Raw genomic sequence first — 7063 nt, 5'->3', positions numbered from 1 at the left:
CACAAAGATATGACCTCAAGGAAAGTTGAGAATATATGTTGGATGTAGAAAAATATTCATAACTATGAATTTAGAGTCATTAACGTGGTATTCGTTTACGAATCAGTTTATTGATTTCTACTTTAACAAAATAATTTTTCCAACATGAGGGGGAGATAAGAAGCAGTTGAAAATAACAACGGAAAAAAGTTGCAATGAATTATCATTATGTCATATTGATCCTCAAGAGAAAAAAAGTATGAATCATAAATTCAAAAGATAATTCATTTATAAGAATATGTGAATTAATTACTAGACGTATTTACTGACCTAAACAAAGTGACTAGCCAAGTCGCATATATCAACTGCTAGTGCTCTAATTATGATTAGTGTCCCTGAAGGACAACAATATATTGTTGCTAAGTATATGGCACGCCTGAAGCATGCTAGACAATTTGGTTCCCACAATAAAAATCCTCGAAAATGGAGCAGGTAATTAAAATGGTCAAGTCGAGGTATAGTAAAAGGGTCTCTCAAAGAGACATTATACATGATGGTTCCAGAAGAACATCAGGTACCTGAATAAAGAGATCTCAACAAACTATATCATGTCTAGATATATATGGAATCGTAAAAAAAATCGACGTCTTTGATAATTTTGTTTAGCGCTTGAAATAATGAAAACTTTGAGGATTAAGAACTACGGTCTGCCGAAAAATGAGATATAAAAATGATTGGCCAAAGTAGCAAGACGCAAACATGGCACAATTGAATTCTCTAAATAACGGAAAGTATGTTGGACCAGCAGTCCGTACAACTAAAGTTGTAAAATATGTTAGATACAAACGGGTATTGTATATTAGTTATGAATATTCATCAAGTGATAAATTGCAAAATTGATGGCACAAGAATGCAAAGACCCATGATTAATTATGAGGAGACACATTCTCCAATGATGGAAGCAACGACTTTCCGATAACTAAACAGTATGGTAATACAAAAAGAGAATTGATATGCGTCCAATAAATATTGTTATTCAGTTGATACTGAGATTTACAAGAAAATCTATGAAGGATTTGAATTGTCAAATCATGTCAAATAAGTTCTCGAGAACGATATGATTGTATTATATAAATTTGGATCCGAGTACATATTATTCTTGTATACATTGATGAATGGAATATATATGAAACTCCTGGTGAGTTTCCTAACAAGATTTATTGGTTAAAAGTAAGCATCTTAAGGATGTAATTCCTATGCATTAATAAGAATGGTACAATATGGAATGAAATTAAAATAATTCTTGATGACATCTTTAAATATGACATAGAAATGAATGTGCTAACCAGATAAACTTTATGTGCCAAACTCTTGAAGAGTAAATTTGTATACATGATTGGTTAACATGGAAGGAAGTCCATGATGGATTGCAAAACCTTTTGAGTCGTATATTGCATACATGATTGGTTAACATGGAAGGGAGTTCATGACAATTTATGCGTGCATGAAGCATTTAAGCTAAAAGCTCAAGATATTTATTATATGAAATTAACAAGTTCTATACGTGAACTATAAAAGCCAAGTTAGAAATGACTTTATCAACTCGGTGATTATCTCTTGGAAAAGAGATACGACTATGATATATTTGATCCATGTATGGAATATTTTAATATTAAATCAATAATATCATGTTGATGATTGAATTGTATCTTATAAAGAGATGGTATGCGTATAGAGCATTTCTATGATGACATTTTTATAAATCAAACTTCATATATAAAATGTTGGAGCTTGAATGAAGTTCATCTCATATAAAACAAATACTCTAATTCAAAATTCAACATCTTAATCAAGAAGTACTATAGTTTATTGCAACTGGTGCAATATTTCATGCTAGTTATACACAACTAGATATATTATTTATTTATATTTATTGATAAGATATAACTTGTTTCAAGTGAAGAGGCTTCTAAATGAGCTAAACATAAATATTTTGATACATTCAAGGTATGAAAGATACGAGTTTATATTTTACTTTTGGAATGAGCTAAACATAAATATTTTGATACATTCAAGGTATGAAAGATACAAGTCTATATTTTACTTTTGAAATGAGCTAAACATATATATTTTGATACATTCAAGGTATGAAATAAATGAGTTTATATTTTACTAACCCGTAAAAAAAAGGGTTTGGTTAGTTATGTTAATGCAGGGAATGTAATATAGCAAACTCATAGATGTTGTGGTACTTATTTACAAGATGAGGCACTACAAGTCACTTATATACAAGATGATGTACTATTAGTCATACACGAAGATTTCTCCAAATAATGAAGTGTGCCCTACAATATAAAGCGGCGGATTCTTAACTATAAAGTCTCAAACAAATTTTCCAAGAAGATCGAAACCCATAACTTACGGATGTATAAATGAGGGGGAGTATTATACGTGTTGCACTCTTTTTCCCTTAGCTATGGTTTTGTCCCAATGGGTTTTCCTAGCAAGGTTTTTAATGAGGCAACAGCAAACATATTTCATCATGTGGATAGTCAAGGGGGAGTGTTATGAATACATTTTAATATAGTGACTCTCCACATGCATAACCTCCATCTATTCATTACCTTTGTATTAATGCAATGTCCTTATAAATAGATGTATCTTGTATTTGGTTATGGACATCAATAAGAATCAATCTCTTTCTCTTTATCATCTCTACATGTGAATGATCGTGTATGGATCTTGCTAATAGGTCGTTGTTTTACAACATATTCATATTTCATATTAATATATCTTATGATTTGATAATTTATATTCTTTTTTACATTACATAATACATATTGGAGATATCACCATGATAATTTATTCATTCTACACCCTCTAAACCACATGTATTTGTGTTAAACTTATTATATGTTAGATTAACATTAACAACAACAAATAGTATAGTATATTATAAAACATTATGATACCAACAGTAAATTTTAGATTATTTAAATTCTATTTATTTGTATATACGTATACAAATACAATGTATTTCAATTGTTTTAAATTTTCATTATGTAATGCCTTATAATTTATAAAATTATAATGTTCATTATGTAATTGACGTTTTCTATATTTGTCACCCATGTGTTATACGAGGCACTAACCTAGTTTTAACTATATTACTGTCGGGTCATACTTCTCAATAGGCCGGATAGTCGTGTGATATATGAATGAATTTTGTTGGTTGTTCAAAAAATAAATAAATAAATTTTGGTTTATTGGATTTAATAATCCAAACTAAAGGCTAATGACCGATAAGAATCCCAACTAAGTTTATCGTCACTGGTAGTCCCAAATTAAAAAAATTGGCTCTTAGTGGTTGTCGTTAACTTTTAGTTTTTTTTTTTTTGAATTTCAAAATGATTTCTTTGGGCTTTTGACGAAAGGATGATACGAGCCGATTGATGTATTACTTAGCTCGAAACGATATTCCAAACGACTTGATTAGTCCTTCAAATCAGATGTTTGAACTTAGAATTAACAAGAATTAAGCAGTTTATAGCATTGTTTCGAGCTAAGTTTTACATCAATTGACTCGTATCATCCTACCAATCAAAAGCCTTAAAAAATCAGTTTGAAATTCGAAAAAAGTCTACACTGTAAAGTTTTTTTTAACAAGGAACAACTGAGACCAATTTTTTAAATCTGGGACAACCGGTAGTGATAATCTAAGTTGGGATTATCATCCGTCAATAGTCTTTAGTTGGGATTATTAAAATACAATAAGCCATTAATTTTACCTATATTGTGTAATTTATTGTGATTTGTGAAACATCACTACAAAGAAAAAGACCAATATCGGCGACAATAGGCACCGCCAATAAGTCGCTTCTATTTCCACATCGCTATTGTCATCAAATCGCCACTACTGACGTCGCCGCTAATGCCTACGTTGGATATTATGCTAGAAAACTTTCCGGCGACTGATTTCAAGATTTTTGTTGCAACGAAACACGATTAATTTGCAAGAGAGTTTGTTATTAATCTAATTGAACTTGAAAATGAAACAAACCACAATTTATTTCTCATTAAAATCGGAATTACATAACTATCGAGATGCATAACAGAAACAAAAAATTTAATGACGAGCAACGGTTGGCATGCGATCATGTTATTCTTGTCCACGGCAAGGTTTTAGTTTAAGTAAACAACTGAAGTTGCAAGTGGTGGTTGACAGTGGTGCGATGTAGGTGGTGGATGCGAAGGAGGTTGACGATCAAAGTGGTTGACAATGGTGTGTCTGAAGTTCCAAGTGGTGCGGTGTTGGGTCAATTAAGACACTTGATATCGACCACATGCTTTTTGAATGATGACCCACAGAGTATACATGAAGAACACACACAAGACATGATGAAATTAAGTTTTTTGAGACATTTTTGCATAATATCCGTAACTAAATATTGTTTAATTTAATTATCAATTTCTTGATAATTAGTGCTTTCAAATTTTAAAACGGTATGTTTGATACAAATATTACTATTACTAATATTGAAAGCCAAAGACCTTCTGGTCCAACGGCACCTCGTGTTACTTCCTTACTCCCGATAGGGAGAACCAGGTTCAAATCTTGTCGCCATCGAATTTCTCCTAAAATGGAAGTTAATGGGTTTTATGAGCTAAATGGTTTCCTTCTGAAATGGTTTGACGCCATTCTTGACATTCAAACTAACAGTTGATGGTAGTAATTCTTTTTGAGGTATCGACATATAGCTGAGCTATAAAGAGGAATGTATGCGTTCAAAAAACAATGGTTTAAAGTTTAATCAACCATAATGTTTTGATAATGACTTAATCAAAACAACTGACATAAAATAGTTCTAGTTCATCATTAATAAATATATGTCACACACATGTCCCTTAACACTTCATAAGTTATCATTAGTAATGCGGTGTGGATGGTATAGAGAAAGTTGTTAAGTTTTTCAAAAGGTGGTTCACACAATGTCTAGTTATAAATTTATAAAAATGATTTTTATCTTAATTAAACCACACACAAGCAGGCAAGTGTAGCTATCGTATATGTTGTAAATTATATGTAAGAAGCAAGTATCGATCCATAGACACACTTGTTTGATTTTTACTACTAAATCGTTATATTTATTTTAACCGAAAGTAAACATCATAGTGATTTGGTTTGAGAAGTAAGTTTTAAAAGGAAATTTAAAGACATAAATTAAAGACAATATGTTTGGGTTTTTATATTTTTTTAAATTGAAGATCAATGATAAAAGTGTATCATCTTGGTTAGAATTCCTCTTAACTTGGTTTAACAATTAGTGAGTAAACATGTGATATGAGCTTGCTATGGTGATTTAATGTGGGAATAACACCTTATTCCTAAGTCATGTTATTCCATGATAATTAAAGAAAGAGATACGAATAACTTGGTGATCTCCTACTAAAACATCATTTTATGTAAGCAAGTGGTTCATAAAAACTATTTATAAGATAACTTACTTTAAAAGATGAGACAATCCCTTAAATTACTAAGTGAATTGTCATTTATATTTTTATAAAAATAACCTTTGCATTATACTTAAAATACCAGTTAAGATTAGCTAAGTTGTAAAGGATTAACTTTGAGTTATCAAGTAGTAACCCGCACAACTCTTGAACAATTATACAACTCATGTAATAATCATCCAAAATTTGTGTAAAATAGGTTATGTTGCACACTCACTTGACAATAATCAACCAATTTTAGTGGATGAACATCAACAATATGTTTTCACAACATTGTCAATAATTCTCATTTTAAGATGATCAATTACTACTAATACTTCATTTGGTCCATGTTCATATTATGATATGTCTTTTTCTCAACCAAACCCTTACAAGAATGGGAGTTCCCTGTCTTATCATCAAGCTCGGTACTTGGTGTCTTTTTAAGGTTAACCAAGGCCTCACAAGACTAGAAATTTCTCGGCTTATCGTCAAGTTCGGCACTTGGGGTATCTTTCAAGAGTATTTTAGCATTCCTCATCAAATGTTAATTACAACATAACCTTTACTTATTACAAAACGATCACATGTTCAACCAACATTATTAAACTTCAATTAAAATTCATTATAAACCAAGATGATACCTACGGAAATTTAGCCAATAGTAATCATTATGTTATCCATAAAAGTAGTAGATATAAACGTGATCAAATTAATACAATCTAACCAATTTGGAAGACTAATATTTAACGCTAATGACTTCTTCCCAAGAGCTTAATCTCCTTAATCTTCAAAGGTGGATGAATGGGATCCCTTATTAATGATGGAGAAAGAAGGTGGGTGAAGTGAATTTAATGTTGGTCGAGGTGTATTGAATGTGGAAGATGAGCATTAAATTTATAGGTTGATCAAGTTATCAAAACACGACCGTGTTTAGCAGAACACGACCATGGTGACCTTTTTATCATGTTGTAATCAATGCTCCTTGTCAGATTGTATAAAATAGGTGCACACGGCTGTGGTAACTTCTAGAAGAGTCCAAATTTGTCTTTTATCTTGTACTTTTAATATGGGGTGTGTTTTGGTAAAACATGGTCATGTTTAGTTTTGGAATATTTAATTTGTCTTTTCCTCTTGTACTTTAAACAAGGGGGTGTTTTGGTTAATATGATCATGTTTTGACTTCCTGAATTTTTATCGTTTCTTTGTAGGTTCTAGGCATAGCCATGCCTTGATTCTCCATGGGGTGTTTTGAGTTTGTTTTCACCGTTTTCCCTCCGCTGTTCTTCGTAATTAGCTTGTTTTATTCTTTTAGGCTATATTTTTATATAGATAGAAATTATGAACGTTAGTAGTTATTTATTCTAGTATAATTGCCGATATTACGCTTATTTGAAGATATTTTAGTGCCAAAAGATGTATAAATTATTATACATCAAATCTCCTCACACTTGAACCTTGCTTTTCCTCAAGCAAGCTTTGAACAAATTTTTTGAACAACACGTTAGCCGAGGCTAAACATCCCGAGAAGTTTCTGAATGTCCCGATAATCCGCAAGAGAAAAACGTGTTAGTATATGTAGTGATATTCAAAA

This window comes from Bidens hawaiensis, unplaced genomic scaffold (assembly GCF_021521415.1).
Source record: "Bidens hawaiensis isolate Kalapana, Puna unplaced genomic scaffold, B.hawaiensis_p1.1 tig00047366_1, whole genome shotgun sequence".
Taxonomy (NCBI): Eukaryota; Viridiplantae; Streptophyta; class Magnoliopsida; order Asterales; family Asteraceae; genus Bidens; species Bidens hawaiensis.
The sequence above is the reverse complement of the archived record's forward strand: the minus strand, read 5'-3'. Positions refer to the sequence as shown.